At 39.8% G+C, this 14,107-nt stretch overlaps 1 non-coding gene across 1 annotated transcript; it reads left to right on the top strand.

Moving 5' to 3' along the window:
• Window positions 1-1,103: 1,103 nt before the first annotated feature.
• On the top strand, window positions 1,104-1,211 carry LOC130947941 (small nucleolar RNA R71). Its single transcript, XR_009072872.1, has one exon. It is a non-coding gene; the product is annotated as a small nucleolar RNA R71 (small nucleolar RNA).
• Window positions 1,212-14,107: the final 12,896 nt, after the last annotated feature.

Raw genomic sequence — 14,107 nt, 5'->3', positions numbered from 1 at the left:
TTTTGAGGTAATTTCTGCCTAGACAAGTCATCCAGTTCTTTGGTGAGCAAAGGAGGTTTGTTCTCCCAAGTCTCATTTCCAAATAACTTGTCATTTAGCTTCATGATTACTCCAAGGTATTTAGCAACTTGCTCTTCAGTGACATACTCATCCTCTTCAGAGGAAGAATACTCATCAGAGCTCATGAATGGCAGAAGTAAGTCCAATGGAATCTCTATGGTCTCATTTTGAGCCTCAGATCCCCATGGTTCCTCATTGGGGAACTCAGTGGAGGCCAGTGGACGCCCCTTGAGGTCTTCCTCAGTGGCGTTCACTGCCTCTTCCTCCTCTCCAAATTCGGCCATGTTGATGGCCTTGCACTCTCCTTTTGGATTTTCTTCTGTATTGTTTGGAAGAGTACTAGGAGGGAGTTCAGTAATTTTCTTGCTCAGCTGTCCCACTTGTGCCTCCAAGTTCCTAATGGAGGACCTTGTTTCAGTCATGAAACTTTGAGTGGTTTTGATTAGATCAGAGACCATGGTTGCTAAGTCAGAGTGGCTCTGCTTAGAACTCTATGTCTGTTGCTGAGAAGATGATGGAAAAGGCTTGCCATTGCTAAACCTGTTCCTTTCACCATTATTGTTATTGAAACCTTGTTGAGGTCTCTCTTGATCCTTCCATGAGAAATTTGGATGATTTCTCCATGAAGAATTATAGGTGTTTCCATAGGGTTCTCCCATGTAATTCACCTCTTCCATTGAAGGGTTCTCAGGATCATAAGCTTCTTCTTCAGATGAAGCATCCTTAGTAATGCCTGGCGCATTTTGCATTCCAGACAGACTTTGAGAAATCAAATTGACTTGCTGAGTCAATATTTTGTTCTGAGCCAATATGGCATTCAGAGTATCAATCTCAAGAACTCCTTTCTTCTGATTTGTCCCATTGTTCACAGGATTCCTTTCAGAAGTGTACATGAATTGGTTATTTGCAACCATTTCAATTAGCTCTTGAGCTTCTGTAGGCGTCTTCTTCAAATGAAGAGATCCTCTAGCAGAGCTATCTAAAGACATCTTGGATAGTTCAGATACACCATCATAGAAAATACCTATGATGCTCCATTCAGAAAGCATGTCAGAGGGACACTTTTTGATCAATTATTTGTATCTTTCCCAAGCTTCATAGAGGGATTCTCCATCCTTCTGTCTGAAGGTTTGGACTTCCACTCTAAGCTTACTCAATTTTTGAGGTGGAAAGAACTTTGCCAAGAAGGCATTGACTAGCTTTTCCCAAGAGTTCAGGCTTTCTTTAGGTTGTGAGTCCAACCATGTCCTAGCTCTGTCTCTTACAGCAAAAGGGAATAGCATAAGTCTGTAGACCTCAGGGTCAACCCCATTAGTCTTGACAGTATCACAGATTTGCAAGAATTCAGCTAAGAACTGATGAGGATCTTCCAATGGAAGTCCATGGAACTTGCAATTCTGTTGCATTAGAGAAACTAATTGAGGCTTAAGCTCAAAGTTGTTTGCTCCAATGGCAGGGATAGAGATGCTTCTCCCATAGAAGTCGGGAGTAGGTGCAGTAAAGTCACCCAGCACCTTCCTTGCATTGTTGCCATTGTTGTTGTTTTCGGCTGCCATGGGTTCTTCTTCTTTGAAGATTTCTGTTAGGTCCTCTACAGAGAGTTGTGCCTTAGCTTCTCTTAGCTTTCGCTTCAAGGTCCTTTCAGGTTCAGGGTCAGCCTCAACAAGAATGCCTTTATCTTTGTTCCTGCTCATATGAAAGAGAAGAGAATAAGAAAATATGGAATCCTCTATGTCACAGTATAGAGATTCCTTGAGGTGTCAGAGAAAAAGAAAATTAGAAGGAAGAGGTAGAAGAATTCGAACTTAGTGAGATAGAGTTTGAAATGTGCATTGAGGAGGAGTGGTACTCCATAAATAGAAGGATGTAAGAAGAGGGGAAGAAATTTCAAAAATTAAATTAAAAAGATTTTAAAAACATTTTGAAAAACTTTAATTGATTTTCGAAAACCAAGAGTGGGAAAGAAATCAAGTAATTTTTTGAAAAAGATTTTGAAATTAGGATTTAAAAAGATATGATTGAAAACTTCTTTGAAAAAGATGTGATTAAAAATATATGATTGAAATGATATGATTTGAAAACAATTTTAAAAAGATTTGATTTTAAAAATTAATGACTTGCCTAACAAGAAAAGATATGATTCAAACATTAAACCTTCCTCAACAGAAAAGGTAACATACTTGAAATGTTGAATCAAATCATTAATTGATAGCAAGTATCTTTGAAAAAGGAAAGAAATTGATTTTGAAAACATTTGATTGAAAAGATTTGATTTGAAAAAGATTTGATTTTGAAAAACTTTGAAAACATGAAAAAAATTGATTTGAAAACAAAATCCTCCCTCTTGTGCCATCCTGGCGTTAAACGCCCAGAATGGTGCACATTCTGGCGTTTAACGCCCAATGCACTACCTTTTTGGGCGTTAAACGCCCAACCAGGTACCCTGGCTGGCGTTTAAACGCCAGTCTGTCCTTCTTCACTGGGCGTTTTGAACGCCCAGCTTTTTCTGTATAATTCCTCTGCTGCATGTACTGAATCTTCAGTTCTCTGTATTATTGACTTGAAAATAGAACCAAGATCAAATAAACAAAGCATGCAAGACACCAAACTTAAAATAAGACACTAGACTCAAACAAGAAACATAAAATATTTTTGGTTTTTATGATTTTGTAATTTTTTTGGATTTTTTTCGAAAATTAAGTGGAAAAAGAAAATGATGGTATCAAAATTCTTAATGAGAATTCCAGGAATCATGCAATGTTAGTCTAAAGCTTTAGTCTAAAGGAGTTAGACATGGATAGCCAAGCTTCAGCAGGACATTGCATTCAAGAGCTAAATTGATGAGAATCAATCAGCTTTGGTGATGATAAGATCATCACCTTGAAACACTAGAATTCATTCTTAAGAACTCTGAAAAATACCTAATCTAAGCAACAAGATGAACCGTCAGTTGTCCATACTCGAAACAATCCCCGGCAATGGCGCCAAAAACTTGGTGCACGAAATTGTGATCATCAATGGCGCCATCAACATGGTACGCTCATTGCAATCTCAACTCTTTATCACAACTTCGCACAACTAACCAGCAAGTGTACTGGGTCATCCAAGTAATAAACCTTACGCGAGTAAGGGTCGATCCCACAGAGATTGTTGGTATGAAGCAAGCTATGGTCACCTTGTAAATCTCAGTCAGGCAGACTCAAATGGGTATAGATGATGAATAAAACATAAAGATAAAGATAGAGATACTTATGCAATTCATTGGTGAGAACTTCAGATAAGCGAATGGAGATGCTTTGTCCCTTCCGTCTCTCTGCTTTCCTACTGTCTTCATCCAATCCTTCTTACTCCTTTCCATGGCAAGCTTATGCAAGGGTTTCACTGTTGTCAGTGGCTACCTCCCATCCTCTCAGTGGAAATGTTCAACGCACCCTGTCACGGCACGGCTATCCAGCTGTCGGTTCTCGATCATGTCGGAATAGAATCCAGTGATTCTTTTGCGTCTGTCACTAACGCCCCACAATCGCGAGTTTGAAGCACGTCATAGTCATTCAATCATTGAATCCTACTCAGAATACCACAGACAAGGTTAGACCTTCCGGATTCTCTTGAATGCCGCCATCAGTTCTGGCCTATACCCCGAAGACTCTGATCTCACGGAATGGCTGGCTCGGTTGTCAGGCGAGCGCTCGGTTGTCAGGCGATCAACCATGCATCGTGTATCAGGAATCCAAGAGATATTCACCCAATCTAAGGTAGAACGGAGGTGGTTGTCAGTCACACGTTCATAGGTGAGAATGATGATGAGTGTCACGGATCATCACATTCATCATGTTGAAGAACAAGTGATATCTTGGAACAAGAACAAGCGGAATTGAATAGAAGAACAATAGTAATTGCATTAATACTCGAGGTACAGCAGAGCTCCACACCTTAATCTATGGTGTGTAGAAACACCACCGTTGAAAATACATAAGAACAAGGTCTAGGCATGGCCATGAGGCCAGCCTCCCAAAGAGGGTTCAATCATAAAAACATGATCAAAAGATGAAAATACAATAGTACGAGGTCCTATTTATAGGGAACTAGTAGCTTAAGAATTACAAAGATGAGTAAATGACATAAAAATCCACTTCCGGGCCCACTTGGTGTGTGCTTGGGCTGAGCATTGAAGCATTTACGTGTAGAGACTTCTCTTGGAGTTAAACGCCAGCTTTTGTGCCAGTTTGGGCGTTTAACTCCCACTTTGGTGCCAGTTCCGGCGTTTAACGCTGGGAATTCTGAAGGTGACTTTGAACGCCGGTTTTGGCCATCAAATCTTGGGAAAAGTATGGACTATCATATATTGCTGGAAAGCCCAGGATGTCTACTTTCCAACGTCGTTGAGAGCGCGCTAATTGGGCTTCTGTAGCTCCAGAAAATTTACTTCGAGTGCAGAGAGGTCAGAATCCAATAGCATCTGCAGTCCTTTTCAGTCTCTGAATCAGATTTTTGCTCAGGTCCCTCAATTTCAGCCAGAAAATACCTGAAATCACAGAAAAATACACAAACTCATAGTAAAGTCCAGAAAAGTGAATTTTAACTAAAAAATAATAAAAAGTATACTAAAAACTAACTAAATCTACTAAAAACATACTAAAAACAATGCCAAAAAGCGTACAAATTATCCGCTCATCACGGTCGCGCAACTCTCTGTTTGAAATGCATATTGCCAAATCTTTGGGTGACGCGATCGCATGGTTGACGCGATCGCGTGGATGGCCTATTTTGAAAAAATGATGCGGACGCGTGGGGCACGCGTACGCGTGGGGCACGCGTACGCGTGGCAGGGCTTGTGCTTCTAGCACGAGTCCAGCCCAATTCTAGCTCAACTTTCGGCCATACAAACTTTTTACGTCGATATTGAGGCACGCGTTCGCGTGGGTGACGCAGACGCGTGGAAGGCATTTTTCCTACTGACGCGAACGCGTCAGCAACACGGTCGCGTGGACTAATTTGTGCCAAAGGCACGCCTCCATTCACGCTCTCGCGTGACTCTCTGTAAAGTCTCTTTACTTCCTAAGCCACAGGGGACGCGAATGCGTCGGCGACGCTGTCGCGTCGCGTGCCCTTTTCTCTTTTTTTTTAATGCAGTATGCAGAATGCAATGCTTAATATGAATGCTATGCATGATTCCAGGTTCAATAAAAATTCAAAAACAGACTAAAATTTAAACTGAAAAAGGAACGATCATACCATGGTGGGTTGTCTCCCACCTAGCACTTTTAGTTATCGTCCTTAAGTTGGACATTTGGCGAGCTCCTTGTCATGGTGGCTTGTGCTTGAACTCATCTCGAAACTTCCACCAATGCTTGGTCTTCCAATAAGCTCTATCCATACTAAGTAAATTCACCAAGCGTTGATGAAGTTCTCCACAAGTTTCGAGCTCCCAAAGTTGATCCTCATATATTCCTGGATCCCAAATCTTGTTTCTACACCCATCTTCAAGTTGATTATCATGATTCCATCCGGGTGGTAAGCAGTCTGAATTCTCACTAAAGCGGCCAAACAACTTCTTAGACCCATTCAGTTGAGCTCTACACCAACCTTTGCGTTTAAACTTAAAGCTTCCAACCATAATGAACCTTGCAGGACAATTCTTACCACTGACCATCTTCCTCTTACTCTTAATGCCACAAAGAGCTCTAAGTTGACCATCCATCTCCAGTAGCCCATATTCAAGTGGAATTAGAAAGCTAAGGGATATGAATTTTACCCACTTGAATATTGTGAAGGATGATGGCAACTTAGGGGGAGGTGTTTCTAATGAACGTGCAAGCTCCACTCCTTTGTGTTCTTTTTTGACAACTTCCACCTCTTTGCAAGCTTCTTTAATTTCAACCTCTTCCTCTTGGTAGCTTTCTTCTGATTCAATTTCTTCTTCATTGTTCACCAAGGGTATGGGAGGTTGTGCTTCTTCTTCTTTAATCTCCATGTCAAGTCCAATAGGAGAGGATTCAAATGTAGATAAGAATTCATTAATGATTGAATCCATCTCTTGATCATCCCCTTCAAAGTCTTCAATCATGAGATGCCTTGGAGGTTGTACACCCTCCTCAACTTCAACATCAAACACCTTAGAAGGAGGCTCTATGAATGGACTTTCCAATGGAGGCTCATAATCTGCTAAATCTTCGACCACTTCTTCTTCTTCAATAATTTCGGCTTCCTCCACTTGTTCTAGTATAAAGTCATGATCCTTACTGTCCACTGGAGTTTCTAGTATCTCCTTCATGCTACGTTATTCATTAGATTCTCCACACGAAGCCATGAGGGTTTCTTGAGTGTCCAAACGTCTGTAAGGTAATTGATTTATTGCTTGCTCCAGTTGATGAAGGGTTGCATGAAATTGATGTACTGATTCCTTGAGGCGAGCCTGTGATTCTTGGGTCAATCCAAAACTTGGCAGTGGTGGTTCTTGGGAGTAACTGGGGTGGAATTGGGGTGGTTCTACATATGGTTCATACAGTTCATAGGGTGGTTGGTATGGTGGATATGGGTTAGGGTCATATGGAGGTGAGTGGCGGAAAGCGGGCTTGTGAGTGTGGTGGTTCAAAGCTATGTTGAGGAGGTGGTTCATTGGCATATGATGGGGCTTGTTGGTAACTACAAGGGGGTCCACCATACCTATCATCTTGGTATGCACTATAGAATGGTCTTCGTCCATGATATCTTGGAAGGTGTTGTCGCCTAAAGGGTTGATCAGATCCTCTTGGCTCCGTCCATCTTTGATTGCTTTGACCTTGATGCATATTCCTGTTATAGCTTCCTCTTCCTGCAACATAGTTGTAACCAGACTCATAGCCAAAGGGGTGAGAGTTCATAGTAGTGAGAGAATAAAAACAAAAACTAACAAAAAGAAAGTATTTTGAAAAAGATAAGATAAGATAAGATATTTTTGAAAAAAATAAGATAAGATATATTTTTTTTGAAAAATATTTATAATAACCAATAATAAGGCACACGTTTGCAATTCTCCGGCAACGGCGCCATTTTGAAGAGAGAACTTTTGCGTGGTCTAGAATTCAGAATAAATTTCCGTTGCAAGTATAGCTTCTAAACCAACAAGAGTCCTTTCTTACAAACGTTTTGGTTGTCACAAGTAACAAACCCAATAAAAAATAATTAACCGAAGTATTCAAACCTCGGGTCGTCATCTCAAGGAATTACAGGGAAGTATGATTTATTATTGGTTATGGAAAAGTATATTTTGGGGTTTTGAAAAGGGTTGAACAAGTAATGTAAAATAACAAGTCGTTAAAATAATAACTGATAAAGCTTTTGGCAAGGTATGAGAACTGGAGGTCCTATCCCGGTTATCCTTATCAATTGTGATGAGAATTGGATTCTTCTCCCACTAAGTCAACTTCTTACTATGAAGGTAAGTCAAGTGGATGAATTAATTTTGATTCCTCAGGTCCTAGTCTTTCCTTGGGAAAGGCTAGAGTTATTGGAACTCGAATTAATTCTTGAAGAATTCCAATTTTCAATCAACAATGAGTTTGATAACTCAAGAGTTACCAATTAATCAACCAAAGCCAAAAGCGAAGAAAATTTACTCGAATGAAAATAAATTGGATAAAGCTAAAGCATCCATAACATATAAGTCTGAAATACCTCAATTTATATTAAATAAAGAAAATCCTAACATGAATGGCTCATAAGCCAAATAAGCAACATATGTAATACAAGCATTAAAGTATCTGAAAATAAAAGAGAAATATAAAGTAAAAGGAATATTGAACCTGATGAAGAGTTGAAATCCTAAATCCTTTAAGAGGAATCCTAATCCTAAATCATAAGAGAGAGGAGAGAACCTCTCTCTCTAAAACTACATCTAAATTATGAAAAGTGAATTGTCAGTCGTCTCTTGAGTCTCTGCATGTTCCCTGACTTTAATCTGTATTTTTGGGTCGAAAACTGGGTTGAAATGCGGCCCAGAATCTCTGCCAGCGACTTTTGTAATTTTGCAGATCGCGCACGTCACGCGTCCACATCGTCTACGCGATCGCGTCACTCAGCGTTTTTCGTACCACAGTTGCTTGCCGTCCACGCATTCGCGTCATTCGTGCGGCTTCCAATCTGCGTGGTCACGTCAGGCACGCGAACGCGTCATTCTGATTTCTTCCATTTCGCGCGGTCATGTGAGCCATGCGATCGCGTAACTTCTCGCTGGTCATCTCAATTTCTAGTGTTCCTTCCATTTTTGCATGCTTCCTCTTCATTCCTTACGCCATTCCTGCCCTATGAAGCCTGAAACACTTAACACACAGATCACAGCATCGAATGGTACGAAGGAAGATAAAAATATACAACTAAAAGGTCCTTAGGAAACAAGTTATTAATCATAGGATATTTTTAGAAAAGAATTGTAAATACATGCAAATCATATGAATAAGTGGGCGAAAAGCTTGATAAAACCACTCAATTAAATACAATATAAACCATAAAATAGTGGTTTATCAAGATGCTTCATCCCTCTTGAATCTCTATTTTTCTACTGCCTTCATCCAATCCTTCATACCCCTTTCTATGACAAGCTGTATGTAGGGCATTGGTGCGCGAAATTGTGAACAATACTTTTCACAACTCTCATAATCCCCGGTAATGAACCCCAAAAACTTGGTGTTCAATACCATGGCATAAACACAACTTCGCACAACTAACCAGCAAGTGCACTGGGTCGTCCAAGTAATAAACCTTACGCGAGTAAGGGTCGATCCCACGGAGATTGTTGGTATGAAGCAAGCTATGGTCATCTTGTAAATCTTAGTCAGGCAAACTCAAATGGATATGGTGATATACGAATAAAACATAAAGATAAAGATAGAGATACTTATGTAATTCATTGGTGGAAATTTCAGATAAGCGCATGAAGATGCTGTGTCCCTTCCGTCTCTCTGCTTTCCTACTGTCTTCATCCAATCCTTCTTACTCCTTTCCATGGCAAGCTTATGCAAGGGTTTCACCGTTGTCAGTGGCTACCTCCCATCCTCTCAGTGGAAATGTTCAACGTACCCTGTCACGGCACGGCTATCCATCTGTCGGTTCTCGATCAGGCCGGAATAGAATCCAGTGATTCTTTTGCGTCTGTCACTAACGCCCCGCCTTCAGGAGTTTAAAGCACGTCACAGTCATTCAATCATTGAATCCTACTCAGAATACCACAGACAAGGTTAGACCTTCCGGATTCTCTTGAATGCCGCCATCAGTTCTAGCCTATACCACGAAGACTCTGATCTCACGGAATGGCTGGCTCGGTTGTCAGGCGAGCGCTCGGTTGTCAGGCGATCAACCATGCATCGTGTATCAGGAATCCAAGAGATATTCACCCAATCTAAGGTAGAACGGAGGTGGTTGTCAGGCACACGTTCATAGGTGAGAATGATGATGAGTGTCACGGATCATCACATTCATCAAGTTGAAGAACAAGTGATATCTTAGAACAAAAACAAGCGGAATTGAATAGAAGAACAATAGTAATTGCATTAATACTCGAGGTACAGCAGAGCTCCACACCTTAATCTATGGTGTGTAGAAACTCCACCGTTGAAAATACATAAGAACAAGGTCTAGGCATGGCCGAATGGCCGAATGGCTCTGTTGTCAGGAGAGGCAACCATGCGTCATGGACCAGGAATCCAAGAGATACACACTCTAGCTTTTACAGGTAGAACGGAAGTGTTTGTCAGGCACGCGTTCATAAGTGAGAATGGTGATGATTTTCACAGATCATCACATTCATTATGTTGAAGTGCGAGTGAATATCTTAGAATAAGAATAAGCATGAATTGAATAGAAAATAGTAGTAATTGCATTAATACTCGAGGAACAGCAGAGCTCCACACCCTTAATCTATGGTGTGTAGAAACTCCACTGTTGAAAATACATAAGAATAAGGTCCAGGCATGGCCATGAGGCCAGCCCCCAAAACATGATCAAAGGATCAAAAGATAATCCAAAGATGAAAATACAATAGTAAAAAGTCCTATTTATACTAGACTAGTCACTAGGGGTACAGAGATGACTAAATGATGTAGAAATCCACTTTCGGGCCCACTTGGTGTGTGCTTGGGCTGAGCATTGAAGCTTTCACATGTAGAGGTCTTCGTTGGAGTTGAACGCCAGTTTGTAACTTGTTTCTAGCGTTTAACTCTGCTTTGCAACTTGTTTCTGGCGTTTAACGCCAGAATAGGGCAGAAAGTTGGCGTTAAATGCTAGTTTGCATCGTCTAAACTCGGGCAAAGTATTATTATATATTATTGGAAAGCCCTGGATGTCTACTTTCCAACGCAATTAAGGTCGCGCCATTTGGACTTCTGTAGCTCCAAAAATTTCATTTCGAGTGCAGGGAGGTCAGAATCCAACAGCATCAGCAGTCCTTTATCAGCCTCTGAATCAGAGTTTTGCTCAGGTCCCTCAATTTCAGCCAGAAAATACCTGAAATTATAGAAAAACACACAAACTCATAGTAAAGTCCATAAATGTGAATTTTTCTTAAAAACTAATAAAAATATACTAAAAACTAACTAAATTTTACTAAAAACTATGTACAAACAATGCCAAAAAGCGTATAAATTATCTGCTCATCAGACTCCATCACCACCACTGAAGGTCCTGACCGTCGAGCTCGTCGTCGCCGTCGCACCTCCCATCACTACCCCCACTAAGGAGCTCGAAGAGAGAGAAAGGGTTCGCATAGAGAGAGAAACACGATGAGGGAAGGGGAGGTTGCCTCTGTTGCTGCCAAGCCGTCGCTGGCGGGGTTGGGTTCACCGTCGCCGTCATTGTTGAGCTGTGTGCCGCCGTTGGCATCTGGATCACCATTCTGTTTTTGCTGCGACTCGCCATTGTCCTGGTGAGCTTTACCCTACGAGTTACTTTGCTATCGCGTGATTTTAATGTTGATTTGGTATAATGCTGTTCTGATGTTGATTTAATAACTGGTTATTTGGAAATGCTATTGTAATTTTATTTTAATTTTAAGATTGATTTAGTATGTAACTGTTTCTTTGGCAATACTGTTCTGATTTTGTTTTGATTCCAATTGCACTCATATTCAATTTCACCAAACTTGACATACACTTACCATGAAGCAGGTTGGTCTGATCTTTGGCAGAGGTCAGTTATTCATTATTATTAGTAGCTTGACATTGTGGTTTAGTTCTTTTACTTTCATATTCATTGCATAGGACAATAATTTGTGCTTTTTTTTTCTTTGAATCTATAACTATTTGTGCAATCTGATGATGAGAATTTTTTTAATGGTCGAGTATATGGCTAAATTCTTGCATAGGACAATAATTGACTTCCATGTTGTGTTTGTAATTGAAACAACCTAAATTAAATAAGTTTGTATCCTTGAAAAGCGTGGAAGGAAGCTTGTGCTACTCTTCAAAAGCTCCTTTCAGGTACAAGTTGCAACCTTAATTTGTTCTTTTCTTTTACTTTGTTTTCACATTCTAATGCCTTAAATGCTATACTTTCTGTAAGACCCAGGACTTTTGAAAAGTCCTATTTTGAACTAATATCAAATTATATATTTATTTACAGTTTTATTTTTAGAAAATCAATTTATTAAAAATAAATTGAGGCAATTTTGATTAATTGAATTTGAAATAAATTAAGATTTTATCCAAACTCTATAATTATGAATTATTTTACTATTTACAATTTAAAGTTTTACAGATTCAAAAATTGAGGTTTGTCTATTCAAAATTAGAGTTTTATCTAATTTTATAATTATTGAATTATTTTCTATATTTAAATTGTAAAGTTGGTAGTTGTGAAAAAATAAAGATTTTATATGATTTGGATTAAATAAATAACATTTTAAATATTAACACTGCTATTTTGAAAAATGAAGAAAATAAGTATGTTATTTCTAACTATTTGATTTGGACATTTTTTTAAAAATAATTTGCGAAATTGATGAGCAAAGAGTATTTTTATACATTATTATTATTGGGTTAAAATTCATGTCTAATTACTATATTCTCCCTATTTTCATTTGAAATTACTAAAATGTCCCTAACCCTAATTTTTGAAAATAAAAACCCTAACCCTGAAATCCATTACCCGTGACCCATTTCCCCCTTCATCAAACACACGCACTCAACAGCAACAATGCTGCAATGAAGGAAAAGAAAGAAAGAAGAAAAGAAAGGGAAGGGGAGAGAAGTGGGGCACGGGAAGAAGGGAAGGGAAAAGAAGTGAGGATGGAGTCACACCAGAGCCGCGGGGACTCACCGCTGTCGCGCCGTCGTCAAGCCTTGGATGAAGGCCGCTTCTCTGAGCCGTCACCGTCACCGCCGATCTGTCATGAGCCGCTATTGCAGGTCAGAACCGAGGAGAGAGAAAGCGTTTGCGGAGGGACCCAGAGAGAGAGAGAGAGGCGCGCGCGAGCCAGACCAGGAGGACGGAACCGCGCTGCCCAGTCGCCGTCCGACAAGCCTGGGTCGTCGTCGTCCATGCTCGCCGCCGCCGTTCGTCCTCCCCACCGCCAGATGCCATCGCCGTTCGCAAAGGAGAGAGGGAGCTCGAGTGCCATTAGATCCGTCGTTCCTCGCTGTTTTTGTCACCGCTGTCCGTGCCCAGCCGTGTTTGCATCGCCGGCGCTCCTTCATCGGAACTGCCACCGTCAGAAAAGGGTTCTGGCCGCTGCAGTTGTTGCTGCCAAAGAAGGAAGCTCCATCCTTGTGATTCTGACCGTCGAGAGTGGTTTTGTGACTTTCGGGACCACCGCCGAAGCTTTTGGCTGTTTCTGCCGTCGCCAAAAAATTCTGTCGGTAAGAGTTTAAGTTAGTCTTCATTCCTTTTGAGTTTTCGAGAGCTGTCATCACTGCCTGTTGTTATAGTCGCTGTCACCGGAGTTCTGGTCGCCACTGCCGCTCAAGGTGGTTGCCCGGGCTGCCGGTAAACCGGTTCAGCTATCGCTGCTGTTTCGTTTTCTTTGTTCGGTAAGTACTTACATTACGGAAACCCCTGCATTAGCATTCTATTATGTTTGGTTATAAACTCTGAGGTTTGGTAACGTAGGTTCAAGTTCTGTATGTTGAATGCCGGTTTTACATTGTTGTGCGTACTGCGAAAGTGATCAGAGACTGAGTTGTGATTACTGTTGATTTCGGGTTGAGCTAAAAGGTTTCGTTAACGCGTTTTGGTTTATGGTTTCGACGAGTCAAGGTAGGGGCTTTTTATACAAACTGATTTATTTTAAAGTGGAAATTGTTATAAATAGATATGATGTGCAAAATGTAATTTTGGTGATTATGTGAGTCTTATGAATTGTCTAATTTTATCTTGAAAGAATATGGTTGCCTGTTTGATTGAAACAATGTCTGATTTTGATAAATTGGAGATTGTTGGATTGGTTGATTTGAATGATTTTTGATAATCTAAAAGTTTGAGTTTTTGTTTTATTGGAAACTGAGTTGGTCTTGAACCTGTTGGAAAGAGTTGAGGATTGGTTTGGTTGGGACCAAGACAGGGTGGCAAAGTCCAAGTTTTAAGAGAGATGCTGTGGAAATTTCTATAAAATCTAAGATTTTGATTGGAACATTATTTTGAAAATAATGAAATATGCTTTGAATTAAATGTTTGATAAATAAATTATGTTTTAACTTACCTTATTAAGAAATTTTTATATTTTGGATGTAATTATTAAGAAAGGAATTATGTCTTAAAAATCCATTTAAATATGAAACTTTTTATGTTTTGAAAATTGATTTAAGTAAACAGATTTTGGAGGGGTTTTAATGGATTGAAAATAAACCTGGTTTTCAATTGATCTATTTCACTTTACGACATTTTAGAAAGAGCTTGAAGTATTTTCTGAAACTTTGATTTATTAAAATTGAAACACTTTCCGAGCATTTGGTAACAAATTTAAGAATAAAACTGAAATTGGTTTTCGGTTTAAAAATGATTTGGTTTTGGCTTAAGTTTTGTTGGTTTTGAAATTGGTTCAGAATAATTGGAAACACGATTTGGTTTTGGTTTAAACTCT

Source organism: Arachis stenosperma, chromosome 1 (genome assembly GCF_014773155.1).
Source record: "Arachis stenosperma cultivar V10309 chromosome 1, arast.V10309.gnm1.PFL2, whole genome shotgun sequence".
Classification (NCBI taxonomy): Eukaryota; Viridiplantae; Streptophyta; class Magnoliopsida; order Fabales; family Fabaceae; genus Arachis; species Arachis stenosperma.
This window is presented reverse-complemented; position numbering and strand designations above follow the sequence as displayed.